This window comes from Rhodnius prolixus, unplaced genomic scaffold (assembly GCF_049639745.1).
Source record: "Rhodnius prolixus isolate KJV_2025 unplaced genomic scaffold, Rpr scaffold_5, whole genome shotgun sequence".
Classification (NCBI taxonomy): domain Eukaryota; kingdom Metazoa; phylum Arthropoda; class Insecta; order Hemiptera; family Reduviidae; genus Rhodnius; species Rhodnius prolixus.
This window is the reverse complement of record NW_027411624.1, coordinates 28,852,790-28,875,318: the sequence shown is the minus strand read 5'-3', so window position 1 is coordinate 28,875,318 and position 22,529 is coordinate 28,852,790. Positions and strand designations below refer to the sequence as shown.

Here is a 22,529-nt window from a genome sequence, read left to right as displayed (position 1 = left end):
AACTTATCGCAGTATCGTGAAAAGATATCAAACATAGCTAAGTATTAGCAAATAAAGTAAAGTAGTAAAGTAATTGCCTATTTTTTCAGGCGGGGCTTAACGTCCAGCTACCAATTAGGTGTCGTGGACGAAGGCTACTAGCAAACAGATTTTACTGTAAAATTTCTTGTATTATCCATTAAATAAAATCCAAGGCCTAAGACCGGGAATCGAACCCAGTACCACAATACATATTAGCTTTACAAGTCTCGCCTTTAACTGCTCGGCTACCGTGGCGCCTAACTATTACTATTAGACGTAAACGTATTAGATGGTCGACACACTCGATCATTCCTATTTAATGCAAGCTTGACCTTCCTATCTAATTATCGAGTAGATGACTGCTATTGGCTGAAACTAAGTTAATTACTGGTCTACAACAATTATTGTCAAATTATAGTGACAAGTTCGATTGAATTTCTTTAGGAATTGTCGGAGAAAGAAGAAAAATTATTGACATATTTACGTCTTATTTTTCTTTCTCTTCCTAGGAGCTTCTTACTGCTCACTGTCCGCTGATTGGACAGTCCGTAACGAGAGAACGCTATCCGGAGGCCGGCAGTGCACTGAAAAAAGCTCCGGGCGCCAATAACCCTCAGATATTGACGCATCTTAAATCATGCATAATAATAATAGGATGAAAGAATAATTGCCATTTCAATCGCGATACATTTATTCTGCCGAGCTTTCGACCAGTCAATGAACAGACAAGACAGAAGACACACCAACCCTGCAATGTGAAATATTACTTTGTACGAGTAAACTAGCCCGGAAGATGACCTAGTCCCTAGGACGAAAGCTCGGCAGAATAAATGTATCACTACTGAAAGGGCAATTATTTTTTCCATCCTATTGAAACTATGAAACAGTCACCAATAAGAATGTACATAATAATAATAATAGTTTATAGGGTAGGGATTAGCTATGAGGTTAGCGAATACTGGATTCCCACGTTGGAGGTCTCGGGTTCGAATCCAGCTGCTGACCCTTAGATTTTCTAATCCTAGGAGCTTCTTACAGCTCACTGTCCGGTGATGGACAGAATACTGTTCGGAGGCCGGTAGTGCTCTGATAAAAGCTCCAGGCGCCAATAACTTGAGATGCTGATGCGCCTTAAATCATTAAAATATATATGTATAAAATAAGAAAACACATAAGCGGCACTACCTATAAAGGGGAATAAGTACGTAATTAAAAACAACGTAACGTACAGAAGATATTAAAAAATTAATTATTCTTTATGATTTATATTATTATTTTATTTTTTGCCAATTATATAATATTTATTATCTTTATAGCAAATTAATTACTTGAATTATCTAATTATAAATACTATATGATCAGCATTCCTTTTTTTTTCCTTTTGTTTTTTATTATACAAACAAATTTAATTTAAAGAGTTACTAGAGCAAGGGCATTGCATGCTTGTAGTCGCCACAATAGAGGGGAAGATATCGCTTGATGAATATGGATATAAAAGAGAACTTCGTTGCTGTGTAATTCCGTCCTTCGGATTTATAATTTGCTTCGAAGAATCTGTAGCCATTTATGGCTGGATTAATTTCACTATAATGTCCTTTACTATTGAAGAACTGAAGTTCTTTTGTTTCCTTTTTTAAGGCCATTCAAAAAGTTTCAAGAAACTTAAAAGATTTAATGTCCTCATTATTTAATAGTTATTCCTGTTAATAGATTATATTTTATGATTGTGTAATTTAAAGAAATGACTTGGAATATTTTATTTTATTTTGAAAAGGTCAAAGGTAATTCTTTAACAAAAATTACTGTAATGAATCGAGTCGTCTAGTGGCACTGATGAGTACATAAATTTATCAAAATGCGTAGAAAGTACCAGTAAATGCTTGTTAAAAAATCTCATAATGAATGTTTAAAGACGAAGAACCACGTAACGTATTGTCAGCCATCAGGAAATGTAAAAGCAAATTTAGTACCGTATTGTTAAAAATAACATAGGGTGAAGGGACCAGTAATTGACTGGGCACCAGTAATTGACATACCAAATATAAACTGGTATTATAAGGGATATGAGCCGTTTTTAGTGGTGATTCTTTCAATTTCGTTATTGAGAAGCCTTTTGGCAGCAGTTCCAGAAAAATATTAATTATTGGAAGTTTCCTTGGTATCAGTGGAAGGTTATTTGTGTTAAAAGTTCAAAATCAAGGAAAAAACAAGCCGTTGCTAAGGAGGATTGATAAGAAAATAATTTTTCTTTTTTCTTATTTTTCGTTTATTTGTTCATATATTCGTGTGGTTATCAATGTTCTGTTATAATTAGTATTACTTGTAGATTTCATTTATATAGTTTTTTTTTTAATTATAAGAAGCATTGAGGATTAAAATGGGGCTGTCAATCACTGGTCCTTGAAACGGCAATCTGCCCAGTAAGCAGTCCTACAGCTTTTTTGTTTGAGACCAGTGATTGACATCCTGGGAAAATGATAAGGTAGGTTGATAAATTTTATTATAATTAAAAATTCAATACATTGTAAAATAAAATCATTGATAAAAATCGGCAACATAAAATAAATAGTAAAACTTCCAACAAAATATGTTTAAATTAATGAATTAACAAATGTACGCCTTATTTCAAGAGGGCATGCAGAATGATTATCCTGTTGAGATCAGCAATGTATGAACAACAAACTGGAATAGTCGAGATCACCGAACAGTTTCACGAGGCCAACGTGACTGATAAAAACGACGCCCACTTATCGGAGTTTGAAAATCTCTCATTCTCCCTCAGTTTTGGGTCCTTGCCACATGCCAAAGAAGAAAGGGAGGAAATGGCTGAACCATAGAATTCCATCAAATAAAACGGCCAGGGGAAAAATGAAGCTCCCTCAAGAGAAGTACCAGGTGCGAAATTAAACATAAGTGGAGAAGTTGGTGACTGTGATGTTACACATTACTTACTTTTTAATCTAGTTTTTTTTTTTTCATTGATGTTTCATTTATTTATTACTGTTGTAAGTGCGAATGCTTACAACCTGGGGCGGGACGCGATTAACGTGCACACAGTGTATATATAAATGAGCCCAAGAGGTAACTCAGTAATAATAAACAATCAAATACTGTTTAGATGCAGAAAATAAGAATGAATTACATTCAGATAGTTTGGTTTCGAAGCAAATGACACTGGCAGCACAGATTGTGGAAAATATTAGCGAAGCGCTCCAAAAGAAGGGAAGCGTAGGAGAAATTTTGTTCACTAGAAAGCACCAACAACTCGAACCCAAAGAGGCGTAGATGCCATCAGTAGCAACGTTATAGGCGGAATGGATAAAACAAGGATGTGACCACATAGTCTAATCGGAAGTAGAGAGTTTGGTAAAGTGAGAACCAAAAAAAAATTCCCAAAAAGAGGTTTAAGTAACAAAATATTTAGCGGAAACGTGGAAGGATAAGAGAGCGGAAGAGTAGAGAGAAAGAGATAAAAGCGAGCCGACAGACATTGTGTACGATCTAACAAGTATGTTAGCTAATATCTCCTTGGTACTATTGAAAGTAAGGGCTGTTATTCAAATTACCTGTCTTGGCTTAGGGACTTAATTAAAACTGTCCAGTAGGACAGTTGTGTAAGGGTTGGTCGTCAAAAACTGCATAAAAAAGCGTAATGTTGAAAAATATTAGATTATTTAGGTTTGCCTATTTAAAAACAGATTGTAATTAATTATGAATAAGACTAATTTTTGTTATAAATCCAATTGAAAAAGTGATTTAGGTGATTTATTTAGATTTAAAAGTGATTTTGAATGCATACCTTATGTCGTTTCATGAATATATTTGTATGTCAATTACTGGTCCCACCCCATGTCAAACACTGGTTCCACCGAAAATTCGGTATGTCAATTACTGGGACATTGACATACTTCCAAAAAAAATCATTTTTGGTTGACATAAAGATCGAATTTACTGCTTTTAAAATATTAATAAAATACAATACATCCTACTGGAGCGGTACAATTTTACAACCTACACCTGGAGCCAAAATAACGGAAGTTATTCTACCTTAAACTTGAATTTTTTCTTAAGCAGTCAATTACTGGTCCCTTCACCCTAAAATATGTTTATTTTATTACTTTTTTTTAATTACTAATAGATTTGTAAAAGATGAATATTAGAAATTTTGAAATTAAATTCTTTATGTCAGATACAATTCTAGTCTTGCAAACAGACCAGTAATAAAAACATTTTCAAGAACTTAAAACCTTATTCGAGAGGACCCGTTAATGAGCCAAAAAGAAAAACCCTTCAACTAGAATTAATGAGAAAGTTGATTTTTCATCTTTTAAAAATAATTATTTATAGCGCTAATGAGGTTAGTCTACTTTTCACCTGGCTCAAGTGAAAGCTACTAGACCGTAGCAGCGCGTGGCATGGCATCTTAAACGAGGGAATTGAAATGATTCTTTAAAGTGTTTCAATATATTCTTTTGACTAATTCCTCGTTTACGTGAAATTTGCGTTACAGATTCAAATGTTTTTGAAAATAAGAAACGTTTATTGCCTGAACCAAAATTTGTCATCGAATAATTAACGTCTCAATTGAATAAATTACATTTTTCTGCAACCATCTAGGAATGTTCTCATTACTCAATTAAAATCAGCTATGTAATGCCCAACTTTACCTCACTAGTGGGGAAAAATTCCCATTAGTGTCACTTTCCGCACTAGTGAGTGGAAAAACTTTATTGTGCTTCCTTGATATAAGAAGTTTTGTTATTAAATATTTTCTGTAAAACTTTAATAAGCTTATTTAACGTAACTAAATAATTAAAAAACGAATATTAAAAAATAAAATAAAAATTGAAAGGAATATAGAAATAAAAATAATATTTTAATAAATAATTAGATATTTTTAATTATAACAGTTAAAAAGGTTATAGTGTTACCTTATAGAAATTTAAAATGGATTCTAGTGATTCCTGTTTAGTTTTTTTTTTTAGTTAATAACCCTAATGGTTGCAGAAAAAATATAATATTTAACTCGAGTGTAAAGTATTTTCCTCACACTCGGCAATTTGCACTTGCACTCGCTTCGCTCGCTCGTGCGTGCAAACCCTGCCTCGTGTGAGGAAAAGTACTACTTTCCACACTTGTTAAATAAATAACTATTCCAATCTTGAACTTAATATCTTATCGCTACATCAAAATTGTTGTTGTCATCTTTCTGGTTATTTGAATCCATCAGCTAACTTCTTTGTCTTCTTTCCGGCAGCCTTATTCATCAAATAATGAGGTAAAACTAATTGAACAATAATAGTAGAATACTATTAGCAAAAGTTAAGTAAATTGGTGGACAAAAAAAGCAATTACAAACAGAAGAAGAGTTGAGGCTTACTTTAGTTGTCTGTTCTTTTGGAGAGCAGTTTGTTCAGAGGTATTGTTCTGAGGGCTCAGAAGGTAGACACGATGAGCTGGGGATGCAGTAACTAGCAGGCTTCTAGCCAAGCTGGTGGTGTATTCAACATAAGGGCTGCTTTTTATGGCCGCCAGCCAGGATAACCTGGTTAAGGGCAATTCATACCCAAATAAAAATAAAAATAAAAACCCACCACATTTATTCTCCTCAGATCTAAATATTTTTGAGTTTGATGGATGGAATATGAAAGATCTCTTACAAACTGCAGCTGATATTAGTTTCATTTCCTCTTCTTTACTGTAGTAAGAAGAGGTATTGTAATCGTGCAGATTTTACGTTTTTAAGACGATTTCTGGAACCCGCACACACGATTTAACAGGCGTTATCGACTACTTAAAAGACTACTAAGGGAAGGGATTAGCTATGAGGTTAGCATACTGGACTCCCACGCTGAGGACCCGGGTTCGAAACCAGCTGCTGACGCTTAGATTTTCTCTTCCTAGGAGCTTCTTACAGCTCACTGTCCGGTGATGGACAGTGTTGTTTGTAACGAGAGAACACTGTCCGGAGGCCAGCAGTGCACTGAAAAAAGCTCCGGGCGCCAATAACCTTAGATGTTGACGCGCCTTAAATCATAAAAAAAGAAGACTTCTAGACCAGCGTTCAAAACTTTCACTTAATAACAAACGACTGATTTACAATTCCATATTAAAACCCGCCTGGACGTACGGTATTGAACTGTGGGGTTCAACGAAACGCTCCAATCTTCAACGAATTCAATCTCTTCAGTCTAAAATTCTCCGCACTATCGTTAACGGCTCCATTTTACGTTTCAAATCCTAACTATCCACACAGACTTGGAAATTACGTTTGTAAGTCTAGGTAGCTCGAACTCGCTATAAAAGTTTTCATCAGAACTTGCAATTCTCATTTCAATCCTCTTCTCCGCCATTTATCATCTCATCACCATCCAGATCATCCTCCCAGACGATTAAAACGCCAGTGGCCTCGCGATTTTCTCTCTTCTGAGGAGAGTAGCTAATCCTGGAGACGACTTAGGAAGTGTTATCACTGGGTAACTTCTCCCCTCAATTAGTGAGTTTGTAGTGGTGCCAGTTATTGTTATTGTTACTAATAGTGTATCTAGCGCTGGTGTAACTTAACAATTACATGAAAAAGAAAAAGTCGATTTCACCGACGAATATTTTAAATATTAACGGTGTGCAACTGCTATAAATGAGAATAACGGGGTTGATAAGTTTGTCTGTGCAAAACACAGTTAGCTGCTTAAATCCAAGCCTTAGTATAAGTGTATGCAGATATTCTGTTCGATCTGGATAAACCCAGAAGTTACAGCAAATCCGTTGAAGCAATAGCCTAGAGGTCTCTCTAATCAATAAGTTGAACACGCCCCAAATTTACTTTTTTTTCCAATGACACTGAATGAAGCGCCACGATAGCCGGAGCGGTAATAGGCTAGACCCGCAAAGCTAAGATGTATTGTTGGTTTAGTGGTGTTCGATTCTCCCCTGTCTAGGGCCTTGGTTTTTATTTAATTTGATTAATAAAAGGAATTTGCAAGTAAAGTGAGTTTGTTAGTCGCCTCCGTCGGCGACACCTAATTTGGCAGTTCCCAAAGCCAGCCTGAAAAATTAGGCATTACTTTATGACTCTGAACGTTAGCAAAACCTGTTTAATTGTCCATGGAAGCAAGTAAAGCTCTTCGTCACAAATCCATTAGAAATAATTAACCCATTCAATTAAAATTAAGAAACAAAATCCTAAAAACAAGCAAATCAAGTAAAACGGTGCAGCGGATCAAATTAATTTAAAATCAACTCCAACCATGAATATGCTCTACCTTTAAATTGTAATCAATGAATGAGTTTATTTGTATCATTTATTCAGAGCGAGATTTCAGGTGAATAGAACAACTTCTTAAAGCACTATAGTGCCATGTTTTATTGCCTTATAATAATATTTATGAACAGGAAAAGCTTTTTGCTAGAAGCTTTAAAGGAAGTCGAATAGATCGATGTTATACGTACAGGTTACCCTCACTATTCAGGTAATTTTATCTAAAGCGTCTAGTATTTATACCACTCACTACAGATGGGCTACTTTCATTTAAAGAGGTTTTTTGGAAAAGCAACGATACCAAGTAAGGCTGCAAGATATATTGGGAAAGAATAATTAAAGGAGACGTCTGTAATACGAGGTGTGGCTATTAAATAACAAAGCTGATGCTGCTACAGAAGAACTATGCATGCGCCAAAATCCTAACGACCGACAGCTGTGCAGCATAAAGCCTTCTCTTTCGATTGCAGCGTCTCACATGTTTGTAGAGAAATCTGTCTGATCGGAACCGTCGTTTGTGTAAGAGGTGTTAGTTTCGTTTTGCCGAAAACATGATACTACACATGTAGTAGAGCAACGAATTGTCGTGAAATTTCACATGAAACTTGGTAAAAACGGCTACTGAAACTTATCTTTTATTAAAAGAAGTTCATGGCGATGAATGTTTATCACGTGCACAATTTTTTGAGTGGTTCAAGCGTTTTCAAGATGGCCGAGAAGACGTCGGAGATGATGACCGCCAGGGTCGCCCTTCCACGTCCAAAACGGATGAAAAAATATCGATTATAATTAATCAACATCACCACTGCGAGGTGCTTGCTCAACTCCTGCTGAAAGATTAAGGAAAAAAAAAACGACCCGATTTGTGGAAGAACAAGTCACGGGGTTCTCCATTAAGACAACGCGCCGGCTCACAACTGCATTGTCTTGTTAAGACGTTTTTCACCAAGTACAACATCCCAGTTTCAGGCTATACGCCTTATTCGCCTGACCTGACTCCATGTGATTTTTGTCTGTTCCCTAAACTCAAATCTGCATTAAAAGGAACACGATAATAAATTACTTGCTACTGACAAAATTGCATTACAGCAAATGATTGATTCTTTTAGTAAATATTGTCAGCAATGGAATCTAAAAGTAAACTTAGGCAAATCAAAAATAATGGTATTTAGAAATGGAGGTAGACCAGCAGGGAATGAAATATGGCATTATAATAATTCAAAAATTGAAATTGTGAATTCTTATAGGTATCTGGGTATCACGCTCACTCCTAGGTTATCTTTGGTTAAGCATTTTAATGACAGAATTCCGAAGGCCAAATATGCGCTTAACTCTTTTAATAATTTAATATTTAATAAAGATGTACCTTTTTCCTCAAAGTTGCAAATTTATAATTCGGTGAGTAGAGCTGTAGTTTGCTATGGGGCACAGGTGTGGGGGTCGGCTTGGTACAATGAGGTGGAAATATTGTTGAAATTTTTTATTAAAAGAACGTTTAATTTGCCAGTAAATACACCTGACTATATTCTATATCTTGAGACTAGAGTGATGCCCACATTTCTGTATACCATGAAACTGCACATGAAATACCTACGGAGGTGTTTGTCATTACCGGAAGATAGATGGCCCAATCTATTTTTGAGAGAAGTTATTGAAAAAAAAGTGTTTATTTACAAAGATTGGGAAAAAATGTGTAATACGTTCGATATCTCTCTTTCGGATTTTATAAGCACTAAGATAGAAACAAATGTAATTTTGGGGAAAATTAGAAATGTATTAATGAATAGGTACAAAGAGTTAGCGCAGAATAGTCAGACTCATATTTTATATAATATGTTAAATTCTGAAATTAATGTTATAAGTAATAATAAATTAAACATGAATTTTGTTGGCTGGATTATTAAACTTAGGGGCGAACTGCTTTATCTTAATAAATACAGGTATGGAAACGAAAGTAAACTTTGTTCTATGTGTAACTTAGAGGATAGAGAAGAAAGTATCTATCATTTTGTGGCCATATGCCCTATACTAGCTGAATTTAGGTTAAAGTATTTTAATAAAGCTAAATTAGTTAAAAATGAATTTATAGACTACTTAAATGGTAAATGCTGGAATAGCCTTGTGAATTTCGCTAAAGAAGCCTGGAAATATAAATTTGAGCTAATTAGCGAATTTAATTATTAATTAATTATTTTGGTTATATTTTTATTTTTATTTTATTTTATCTTATTTTTTCAAAAAAGGCAAAAATGTTTTTATTTTATTCAGACAACCCCTCTGACGGTCGTATGACCAAGAGTATGGTCTGTCAGTTGTTTATATTTTTTTTTGTATGTATTATTATTGTATTTTTTCTTTTATAAATAAAGGCTTATTATTATTATTATTATTATTATTATTATTAATAAATTACAAGCAAAGTAAAGTAATCGTCTATTATTTCAGGCGTGGCTTAACTCCAACTACCAATTAGGTGTCGTGGGCGGAAGCTCATACTTTACTAAACTCGTAAACAATTTTCTCTAACAAATAAAAAGTAGCCCATACGCTGGGGATTCGAACTGGCGATCTCTCTATCTCAAAGCCACGCTCTTGACCACTAGACTAACACCCGATTGTAATACAATCACTTTCAAAAAAAGAACTACTTAATTTCACTCTTTCTAAAGTATTCCAGAATTGATTCCAACGTCCGAACTTCTCTTTCCAAACTTACTCGATACTCTAATCTAATTTGCAATTTTTTTTTTTTCAGGTTCCTGAAAGAGATGGCAACAACATAAACACATACTGCAGCAACAAATGCATAATTTATGGGTAAGTCTTCTTTGTATTCTGTCTCTCTCTTTGTCTACTTTAATTAATCATAAGCTCGTCTAGGATAACTTAATCCTTCTCTAGTAATCGGGATATTTTCTCATGCTAGATTATTTTTTTTCTAACAAAAATTTTGAGGAAAACGAGGTTACTTTTTTCATTAATTTTTATTTTTCACTCACGGAAAATGCTTTAAAATGCTAATAGAATAGGTTCAAAGAAAATACGGGAAATCGATAAAATGGTGATCGATAATTTAAAAAAAAAAATCAAAAAATAATCTGAATTTTGGCGATAAGTAATGATAAGGCATTATTACTTATACACGTATATGATGCACACTCCACATTTTTGCGTTGCTAATGCTATTTATTAACATTGCCAGTGACACTGAATGTCAGTGTGGCTGATATGACGTGGTATGTTGGACTGAAAGAATTGTAAGACGAAGGTCATAATTAATATAAACAAAAAAAGACAAATGTTAATGAGAAATGGAAGGGAGAAAGTCAGGAGTCACCTCACAATGAGACGCGGGCGAAGGACTCAGATGTTTTCTCAAATGGATTCGATAAAAAAAAACGCAGCAGACAGAAATCCTTGATGTTTAATCAAGGATTGAATGTAAGGAAACTGAACTTGCCACTGCTTGAATCCCATTATTTTCAAAAAAAAAAATGAAACTGCGTAGATACAGAAATGAAGAAAACCTTCGAAAAACCTTCTTTTTTTTTAAAGAGTATTAACGAACTCACTAGAAATGAACGCACTGTTTTTAATTATTTAGAAAATCAAGGGTAGCCAAATGCACTATGACATTTATAAGGGACCAATAAAATAAAAATAATATGCAAAAAAATAAATCCGCAAACAGTGGAAACAATAGATATTCGCTTTATCAACGTCAATGAAGGCCAACAAGTTAATGACCAGACAGAATTAGGAACTAATCTATAGAAGAAAAACGACACACAATTAAAACCAACTTATCGCAGAAGAATTTAGGTAATGCAATAAAATTATTCATATTATTAAAACCAAAAAATGGAAATTTCGAGAAAGTTTATAAATAGGTATGACATTAGAAAATCATATTATTAAAGACGAAATGTTTAAAAAGTGCAAAACCTGTTTGAAAACCGTGCAACCTTAAAAAAATGTAAATTATGCAATTTTTAGGTAGTTATTTATAATTAATGCATTTTTAACTCCGGTAAATAATTAGATTATTACTTACAAAAAAAAAAATTAGAACGTACGTACAAACAAAAAATTGCTGTCCAAAGCAAAGGGAAATGGAATTAGGACACAGAACAAAGACGGTTGCCATGGTTTTAAAAAGATCACCTTCAATTTGATTTTGTTTTTTATTAATAAAAGGTCATCTGGTATTATCCTGATTTTAAAAATTTGGGATCAAATTTGGGCTAAAAGACTTTTTAATAACTTTTAATAATAAGTTACTTTTTTTTTTATATTATACAGGGTGATCTACGAGGTGTGTTCAAAAAGTAACGGGAATTTTTAAATTTCGCGGGTTTGGAGAGTCTGATTGTAAATTTTTTTTTTTTATTATGTTGGTACACATGCCCCTGAAGTACGATAAAATTTTCAGTAATATTCATTGTTTACTTCTTAAGTGGCAGCCGTTAAGGTTAGACGTGTTTTTCGAGCTTGGCGATTTTTGTTTGTTAAAAAAAATGGATCTAAGAATTTGTATTAAATTTTGCGTAAAAAATGAAATCAAGTGTAATAAAGTGTGTGAAATGTTAATAAAGGCATATGGTGAGTCTGCTATGAGTAAAACAAGGATTTACGAGTGGTATAAGCGTTTCCAACGCGAAAACGTTGAAGATGACGAACGACCTGGACAAAAAGTGAAAGAAATGGTTATGAACGATCGCCGAATCACAATCAGAGAAGTCGCTGATGATGTTGCCATATCAATTGGCTCATGCCATGAAATTTTTTCGGATGTTTTGGGTATGAAACGTGTGGCAGCAAAATTTGTTCCAAAATTGTTGAATTTCGAACAAAAACAGCGGAGAATGGAAGTTGCTCAAGAGTCACTCAATGAAGTCGACAACGATGCGGATCTACTGAAACGTGTTATAACAGGTGACGAAACATGGGTTTACGGATATGATGTCGAAACTAAGGCTCAATCGTCCCAGTGGAGGCATTCTGGATCGCCAAGACCGAAAAAGGCTCGACAAGTGCGGTCGAATGTGAAGGTTATGCTCACTGTGTTCTTCGATTTTAATGGCATAGTGCATCATGAATTCTTGCCACAAGGTCAAACAATCAATAAGGAGTACTACCTACAAGTTCAACGCCGTTTGCGTGAAGCAATCCGAAAAAAACGCCCGGATTTGTGGCAAAACAATTCATGGATTTTGCACCACGATAATGCACCTGCTCACACTTCATTGCTTGTTCGTGAATTTTTGGCCAAAAACAAAACTTTAACGATGCCCCAGCCTCCATATTCGCCAGACATGGTTCCATGTGACTTTTTTCTATTTCCAAACATAAAGAGAACATTAAAAGGCCGTCGTTTTACAAGCATAGATGACATTAAAAGCGAATCGCTGAAAGAGCTGAAAGCTATCACAAAGATCGAGTTTCAGAAGTGTTTCGAGGATTGGAAAAAGCGCTGGCACAAGTGTATTGTATGCGAAGGGGACTACTTTGAAGGCGACAATATTAATGTAGATGAATAAATGAATATTTTTTTCAAAAAATGAAAATTCCCGTTACTTTTTGAACACACCTCGTATTTAAAACGCACCAATCGCTAATAACTTTTTAGGAAAGCGGAATTTCGAAAAAACCCACCAAGTAAACTATATGTTTTTTTTGGGTCTAGTTTACAAATTTTCCACCCCGATGCTGTATCTTCATTTTTGGCGGAGTTGCGGCCAAAAACCTGATTGGGGGTTTCATAAAGACCACTTGGTTTTGACAATGATTATGAAAAACTACATAAAATACTGTGAAAAACGACGTTGACCCCGTTTCGATATCCGTAGTATTTGTCCGAGATATAGAAGATCAAATTTACAATTTTTTCTATACGTGAACAGTTTTCAATATTAATTTTCCACCAGAAATACACGTTTTTGGAGGTCCTCTGTTTGCAAAAAAATGTTATTTGTGCAAACAATTTTTTGCAGCCAGAGGACCTCCCAAAACGTGTATTTCTGGTTGAAAATTAATATTGAAAACCGATCACGAATAGATAAAAAAAAATTTGTAACTTTGATCTTAAATATCTCGACTAATATTAGGGATATCGAAACGGGATTAACATCATTTTTCATAGTTTTCAAAATCATTGACAAAATTAGTGGTCTTTATGAAACCCTGATCAGGATTTTGCCCGTAACTCTGCCAAAAATGAAAATACAGCATCGTGGGTGGAAAATTTGAAAACTAGAGCAAAAAAAAGAAAACATATAGTTTATTTCGTGGGTTTTTTTCGGAATTCCGCTTTTCTAAAAAGTTATTAGCGATTGGTGCGTTTTAAATGGGATCACCCTGTATATTCTAAATCTCGAATTATCGAGGAGTCACTTTTCTTTTTTTTTTTACTGCGAATTTAAAGTAAATTTAAAAAAAAAGAAAATATCACGAGAACGTGACGTCATGGCTACGTCAGAAACGGCAGAGGATGAGGTTTTTGTTTTGTTTTTTTAAAAGGAGCAGAAATTAAAAAAAAAAATATAGAATTTCGTAAAACAAGTTGAAGGACGACGCTCTGATTAGAATTGGACTAGAATAAGACTCACCTGTATTTATTGTAAATCCAAATGCTTTGTATATTTATGTTTTAGATCTTCTAAAGTATAAACTATTTTTGTTTCAAGTTCACTATTATTAACCACATATGTTTCTTAATGTATTTATTTACTTCAGTAATCCACCAAAAAAGAAGACACTAACACAGACACTAAATAGAACAGATCACTTTTTTGTTCCGAAACCTTTTTTAGCCGAAACCGTTTCTAGTTTATTTTTTCTCTTTCACCTAAAATGGGGGAAAAAAAATAATTCTGAAAAAAATTCTCTAGTTTCTAATTTACAATAATAAAGCAAAAAATTGTTTAAAAAAAAAAATGAAAATAAAAAGTCGAGTAAACACACTGATAAGGAGTTCACTGTTTTGTAATTTTATAGCAGCGTTCGAACAACAACTGAAAAGGGGCTCCTAGCAGAGCTGTCGAGGAGGTTGGAGGGGATTGGTCCGGTGGGGAGTACAGCACCCCCCTTGGGCTCATTTCAACAACCTTACCTATCTATCTCCTCCGCTAAGTAATTCTCGAAACTTTTTGTTTTAGCTTTATTTTTTAATAAAATATTTTATTTCCTGCTTATAAAATAGTTAACCTGAACTTAGATTACGCAAGCAAACTGTGACACCAGCTGCTATCTGACAAATAGATCTGCCACGTAATAAGTTTCTCATTAATATTAACTGATTGTGCATTTATTAGGTCTGTATTAGGTCTATTATTATTTTTTATTTCTTCTTTTTATAGACTGACTCACGTATTATTCATAGAATTTTATAATAACTGCCGGTAATGTGATCCAAAATTTGTTTATTTATTTCAGAACGTCAATAAAATTGGTTGGTTTGTTTATAATGAAGTAAAAATGGTAATTTTAAAAATTAAAATCAGATAATGACGTGTATACATACACACGTCGAACGCAGCAGGGCAAAACAACCAAAAGTTTACAACTAGTCATAATAGTCACTGCAAGCGACTTTTTCTGCAATCTCTTGGGGGCTTGAGATTACCAGTGCATTCTCTGTGCTCATTCAAAAATCTTGCACCGTTTCACGTATGCATTTTCCCCTAGTTAACTATGGGTCGCAAGAGCTTTGAATTCTTGTGCAAAAATGAAATCATGCTCGTACTGAGCTCTGAATCTCTATCTAAGGTAAAAATCGGGCATTGCACCAAGGTTTGAGAGCTTCTATTTGTGTGCGTAATTCCCCAATCTCTAATGTGGAGACCAAACATGTACCAACCACTTATCATTTGGCTGACTCCCACCGCAGTTCTATTGGTAAGATAAAGGAAACATCCCATCAAATAGTATTCTTATTGTATTTTATTAAAATTTCGAGTTTTTATACTTAATGACAATTTTATATGTTTCACAAACGGAGTATACACGTCGAACGCACCGTAATAGAGAGTTGGTTTGATGTGTATACACGTCAAACGCGTTTAACTGGTCAACATAATAAAGAAGTCAAGGAGGGAATTAGCTATGCGGTTAGCGTATTGCATTTCCACGCCGAAGGTCCCAGGGTTCGAATCCAGCTGTTGGCCCTTAGATTTTCTCTTCCTAGGAGCTTCTTACAGCTCACTTTGTTGTCTGAAAACGAGAGAATATTGTCCGGAGGCGCTCCGAGTACCAATAACCTCAGCTGTTGACTGTTATTGAATCAAAGCTGTTGTTAGTGATATACAATGCTCTAGATAATCGCAGAGTGGGCAACAAGAAATGAACTGTTAACAGCTGTGTACAATAGATAGCATGTCTAAAGGAAAAATAATATTAATTAATCTTTAAGAGTGCTTGTAGCGTTAAAGGAGAGAAACTTTGCATAGTACAATAGCGAATTCGGCCAAATGTGTTTGTTAGTCTGTGCGACTGATTTTATTGCAGAAAGACAAGTGACTAGAAAGACAAGTGGCTAGAAAGACAAGTGACTAGAAAGACAAGTGGCTAGAAAGACAAGCTGCTAGAGAGACAAGCGGCTAGAAAGACAAACGGCTAGAAAGCCAAGCTGCTAGAAAGACAAGCGGCTAGGAAAACAAGTGACTAGAAAGACAAGCGACTAGAAAGACTATCGGCTAGAAAGACTATCGGCTAGAAAGACTATCGGCTAGAAAGACAAACGGCTAGTGTTGTAGAATCAATTAGAGATCCAGCTCATTTCACTTTGTACACCTTTAATAAGCCAGCAACGACAGTAAATGATATTGTTAGAAATAAGTATTTCTGTTAGGGATGAGTGCATTTTGAGAATGAAATCGTTTTAACGCAACAAAATTAACTCCTAAATTGATAAAAAACGAATTAATTCAGCAACTATAGTAAATATTTGATCAAAGAAAGGAGTTAATTATTTTTCTTTTTATTCAACTTTTACTTGAATAATAGAAAGGTCTGAATTAGTTCAGCTTTTATTCAATAATGGAAAGTTACAAAATTACTTTTACTTTCTTTGTTTAATACTTTTTAAAATTTACTTCAAGTATTTTTTTTATATTCGAACTTAAGCGAACTTAGACGAGTATTATAAAAGACCTTGGCCAAAGTATTGGAAGGTTGACCTACATCTTGTAGTCTGGTTAGTACCAGACACTTTTTGGTTTAACTGGAATTTTATAAGAATTTTAATATACAATTTAGGGTTAGGAAACTGGGAAAGAAATGATTAATTTTGTAGTTCAACTGTCACACGTCTTTATTTCAATCTAACCAAAGTTCTGATCTAAAAATTTTACTCGAAATTTTGGGGTATTTCCAAGACAATATTTAACTTTTATTCCCACTTTACAATTATAAACACATACACTCGAATGATAGTTTTGTTTGTTGTTTGTCATTAATTGGGACCCCACTATAAAAATGTTCAGTTAAAGACTACACTAAGTTTCAACAGTGATATTTAATGTCGTTACGTCACCTTTTTTTTTAACCAAATCACCCCTCTCAAAAAACATTTTCAATGTTCGAAATTCTAAAACTGTACCGTCGTGCTTAACTTTTATAAGTTTATACTTGCGCAAGCATAACATAAGTGTAACTTACTACTTGACTTTGTGCCTAGGCTTCTAAACTGTTGCATTGATTGCAACCAAATTTGACACACATAGAGGAGAAGGTGGTAATACGGGACTGGGTTGGAATTTGGGACACCCCTGTTTTTTGTGAAACCAGTAGTGCTATCTGTTAGCCTTACTACTCTTTGGGGTAAGCTTTGTCTGCTGCAGAAGGCAGCGCCGTCCAATCGAGTGACAGCTTTGTCCAAGAGAGGACCGTGTTGATTTTGTCAATGCTAAAAAGTTTTCTTAAGGTTGATTTTCCTCTACTTTTGGTTAATACCGAGGAAAGTTAGAATAATTTCCCTTAGACATTAAAAATGTAGAAAGTAGAGAGTTTTAATTGCCAGTATTATGGATTTCAAATATGAATGTATATTGGAAAAAGATGAGGTTATATTGTACGCGGTGTATGGTGGTATTATGGGGCAGCGTTGTTCCATATAACAACCTCGTTAATCGTCTGCCGAACAAGTGTGAAAAGTGGAACTGAGGACGAAACTAGTGCCTTATAATTTTTGTTTTTCTACAGGCTACTATAAAGGGCCTTAAAAGATCATTTCAAAGATTTCTTGACCTTTCTCTAAGAAAACTGATTACACCCTAATTTTTATCCTTAATATACGATAATTGTGTAAAATATAGTTTTGTGGCATATTTAAGGCTTATTTTTACAAATCATGGAGAAATGAGAACATTAACTATAATTATTGTTCATTCTTTTTGGTGACTGATTCATAGTTTCAATGGGATGAAAAAATAATTGCCATTTCAGTCGAGTAAAATTTATTTTGCCGAGCTTTCGACCTAGAGTCCATGAACAGACAAGACAGAAGACACACCAACCCTGAAATGTAAAAGTATTACATTCTAAACTAGCCCTGAAGATGACCTGTCCCTAGGTCGAAAGCTCGGCAAAATAAATTTTACTCGACTGAAATGGCAATTATTTTTTCATCCTATTAACTATAATTATTATGCGTGTCCCATATTACGACCACACTTTCTGAAAACCCAATATGGCACCACCACGACAGACTTTTTCAGTATAACCCCAGACTCCTTGCTGTATTCCACTCAGGACTCCAAATTTACAAAGACAAATAATGTATGTCTATGATTTTACTTCAGAGTAGATTTTAAATTCTGTAGTGTTCAAAATATGCAAGGCAAAAAAAGACTGTCCCATATTACCACCTGCTCCTCTATTCTTTGGAACGAAAATAAATATACTGTAGCAGTGGCAACATTAAAAAAAGAAAAATCAATTCCAATCAAAGAAATAAGAGGGGACAATTGGCTAATTGTGAGCTCGTAAGATTGTGACCTTCTAATAATTGTAAAACCCCGCGATAGATTTTTTTATTTAGTTGATCATTATCATATTTGCCTTGATTCACAGCTGTTTCATAAATTTATCAAATTTTTTAATAGAAAAAAGAAGATAAATAAATAAATTTGGGATTACAAAAAACCCCCTTTACCCAGAAATAGTTATTATTAACTTAATTGTTTACAATAGAAAGAAAAGAACATTACCAATTTCAGTCATGAAGACTGACTATCATGATATCATGACTGAAGTTGGCATTATTCTATTCTTCCTATTGGATTAATGAATCAGTCACTAAAAACAATGAACAATACTTAATTGTTTACGTTTTCCTTTAAATTTATTAACCCGTGCAGTTGAAGCCTCAAAACATGTTTTAAAAAATGATTAAATATGTTTATAATTCAAGTAATCTCATTGAAGAATTTTATTACACACGCAACCTATTTATTAAATTAAACTAATTTTTTGTTTTTAATTTTTTAAATTAATTAATTAATTCAATCAATAATTAACACTAAACCTACCACGACCGGTCAATTGACTGTTTTTTAAATTTGATTTAAATTTTCTAATTACAGCGTCATCATACCGCCATTAAAATTCACGACTTTTCCTAAAATATGTATACAATTGTTTTTTTAATATTCACTTCTTTTCCTAATGTTTGATTTTTGAGAAAAATATGTAGTCCGCCTTGACTGGTCATTTGACCAGCTGAATATTTTCATTTTATTTACTTATTATTTAATATTTTATTTTATTTATTTTTGTAACAGAATTCTCTCGAAAACTCAATTTGATAATGCATTTATCGGATTATTGTTTGCATGTGGTGCATATGAGGCGAAAAATGTACGATATTTCCCTTTTCTATGGAACAAAAAATAGGGACGAGCATTCTTCTCAAAACACTGTGAGCAGAAATGTATAGACGGAAATTGTGAGCTTTATTCGATTGGAACAAAGAAATAATCGCTTACAAACCGATAAATTTGCTTTGATTTCTAAATTTTGGAACAAATTCGTAGAGAACAGTCAAAACTGTTCAACCGAGAGCATATATCTCTTCCAAGGACATTTGTTCCCAACAAAAGTCAAGATGCAGATTTACTCAGTACATGCCAAATAAACCGGACAAATTTGGTATCAAATCTTGGCTAGCGTTCGATGCAATAAAAGGCTTTCCATTTTTGGGAAAACGTGAAAGCAGAGAACCTTCAGTTCCGCTTGGGTAGTTTGTCGCTCTGAAATTAGCAGAAATGTATACAGCTCGTGGAAGAAATATAACCGCGGAAAATCTCGGAGATTGCCTCAACAAACAGTTTTCTATATCCTAGACTTAGCAGGGATAAGTGCATGGATTTTTTTATCAAAAACTACTGGAAGTGAAATTTCAAGGCAAAACTTTGTATTACCATTGCGAAAGCATGACAAATATTAGTACACGAACAAATGGTCGGAAAATAGCGAAATAAGATACTGCAAAGGCAATTAGACTAAAAATTGCTGTCTAAACTGTAAAAAATACGTATGCGGGAAATTTGCAATTGAGAAGCCTATAATTATAAAAAATGATGCAAAAAAGAGTAAAATCTACGAGATTTATTTTTAAACAAAAGAAACTACGCTTTTTCATGGTTTAATAATTATTATCTTCATTCTAAAATAACAAATTTAAGTAATTTTAAAGTCCGGTCATTTGACCGCTCACGGTAGGAACAGTTATGCATAAATGGCGGTAGGTTTAGTGTTAAACAATAATCCTTAAATTAAACTAATAAACCACATGTTTATTAATTAATTCAATCAATAATTAAACAATAATCCTTAAATTAAACTAATAAACTTACATGCTTATTTAAGTTAAAATTTCTATTTATTACGTTGGAAGGTAGACGCTTTGTTAGATTGGAGTGACCTTGAAGGCCAGCTGTTCGCTATTGATTTACCACATCGCTATCTTCTTCCTCTTTTTGATTACTTTAAACGTTTTATTACGTTTTATTATTCAATCATTTTCCCAAAAAATAAATAACAGTAGGATTAATTTGCACATAAAATTCTTTTACACAAATTATAGTAAGTTGAAACTCAAGGCGACACGATAGCCGAACGGTTAAAGAGACGGCAAAGCTAATATTTATTGTTGGTTTAGTGGGTTCGATTCCCGGTGATAAGGTCTTGGATTTTTTATTTAATGGGTTAATATGAAAAATAACAGTAAAGTATATTGGGCTAGTCGCCTCTAGGCCTACATCTACTTTGGTATTTTGTCGTAAAGCTCCTTTGATAAAATAAGCATTACTTAACTCACTTTTACTTAGTAAAAGAAACCCGATTGAAGTTTAACAGCTGAATTTTTAATATTTCGGATAGCAGCTGGAAACACGTAAAATTAAGGTGATTATCTGCGTAGAATTAAATAACAACAATTGAAGAAAATTAATTAATGGAAATAATATTTATTAAAAATAATTAATTTCTGTAAATGTATACCTAATATTGGTAAAGTTATGATGAAAGGAGAATCAGACGCCAGAAGCGAGCAAACAATCAGCGGATAAACATTACTCAACACAAACATTGAATAAATAAGCTGGCAAAGGAAGTAACTGTTAGTTGAAAGTACTTTGATGGTGGATAAGACAAGATAACTAGCGATGAGTCATTGCTAAATTTGTCGAAATGGAATACCTAATATGGCTGAACAAATCCTAACAAACAATATCTGCCTAATTAAACTAATATTTTATTTGAATGAAAGAATCTGCTGCAAAACATTTCCACGTCAATCTTTTTCTAAGTTCTGGCTCACGAATTTTTCTTCTAAATGTAAAAAATAAAGTAAATTAATGGCTCCCTTTTGCAGGGGTCCTACTGCCTAATTAGGTTTTGTACACGAAGGCGATTAGCAGAATCTTACTTTTACTATAAATGTTCTCTTAATAAGCATTAATTAAAATCAAAGGGCCTACATCTTTAATTGAACCACACAATACATCTTAGTTTTGCGGGCCTCGCTTTTTAACCGCTCGGTTACCATAATTAGAAGTATACTTCAGATCGCTAGACTAATTTGTATCCGGCGAATTTACTCTTTAAGGTTGTTGAAATTTGCTTCTCTCTGTGAACGCTTGAGTCACATTTTTTTAAATTTTTTTATCACATTATAAGGAACATACCATCGCCTCCCGCAGAAGTATTCTTAAACGAATGTTTCCAGTAAATGTTGCGAGATTTAGGTGTTTGTAACGGACTATATAAAATTTAAATAAAATTTTGGGGGGTACCGCTTGCTAGAAAATTTCAGAATATGGAAAATTCTAAACTCGGTAAAGTGGCACTTTTAGTTGACGACATTTTTATTAAGTTCAGCAGTTCAGAATCACATTTTATTTTGATTAATACTACATACGTATCGGATCCAGTATAATGAACAGTAATGGCACGTTAGAGGTAACCTCCTCTCGCAGAAGTGCTCTAAATTGAATATATATATATTTTTTTTTTATTATCCTTTTAATGAAATTTACACCTGTACCTACAGGTACAATAGGTAAATGCGATGAATGTATGTGAATAGCGTGGCCGACGTGAATGACGGTCATCCATTGATGGCCGCCGTTAGTCACCCAGTTGGTCACGGGGCCAACGGCGCCTCAGCCGTCTTCGAGGATTGGAGGGTAGCGTAGTTGTAGACAGGTTTGCAGCTAAAGGGTTGGGATGCAGTGAGAGTTTTTGGTGAAAATTTTTGTATCGAATTTTGGCAAGTTCGGAGATAAGTGGAATTTGGAGATCTGTATGTATAGTGTGGTTGCTTACGTAGAATGGAGCGTCTAGTATGCGGCGGAGAATTTTGGATTGCAGTGTTTGTAGTCTATTGAGGTTGGATTTTTTAGCTGTACCGTATAGTTCGAGTCCGTAAGTACATATTGGTGTGAGAAGGGCTGTATAGAGTCGTCGTTTGTTCTGTAGTGAGAGTTTTGAGCGTTTGTCGAGTAGCCTGGCTAGAAGTTTGTATCGTTTGTTTAGTTCGGTACGTTTAAGTCTCGTATGGGGGTTCCAGGTAAGTCTCTTGTCTAGGTACATTCCAAGGTACCGCACATGGTCGGCTGGTGGGATAGGTGTATGATATAAGAAGATAGGTGGTGGAGTTTGACGTTTGAGTGTGAAGACTATGTATTTAGATTTAGTTGGGTTAATTTTTATACGCCAGTTTTCTAACCAAGGTTCTATTGAGTGAAGG

General features: G+C 34.1%; 1 protein-coding gene and 1 long non-coding RNA gene across 3 annotated transcripts in view; one reads left to right on the top strand and one right to left on the bottom strand.

The window, feature by feature from the left end:
- LOC141458656 (uncharacterized) overlaps nucleotides 1-14,287 on the bottom strand; it is a 567,253-nt gene extending 552,966 nt beyond the window's left edge. For both annotated transcript variants that reach the window (XM_074136929.1, XM_074136930.1), the window contains exon 1: nucleotides 13,888-14,287. The gene's annotated coding sequence lies outside the window, so the exon portion shown is untranslated. The remainder of the gene's footprint in view (nucleotides 1-13,887) is intronic.
- The window catches only part of LOC141458662 (uncharacterized), a 182,285-nt gene that overhangs the window by 88,317 nt on the left and 71,439 nt on the right, over nucleotides 1-22,529 (top strand). Inside the window, exon 3 of the long non-coding RNA XR_012461092.1 lies at nucleotides 10,035-10,096. This is a non-coding gene — a long non-coding RNA (uncharacterized lncRNA). The remainder of the gene's footprint in view (nucleotides 1-10,034; nucleotides 10,097-22,529) is intronic.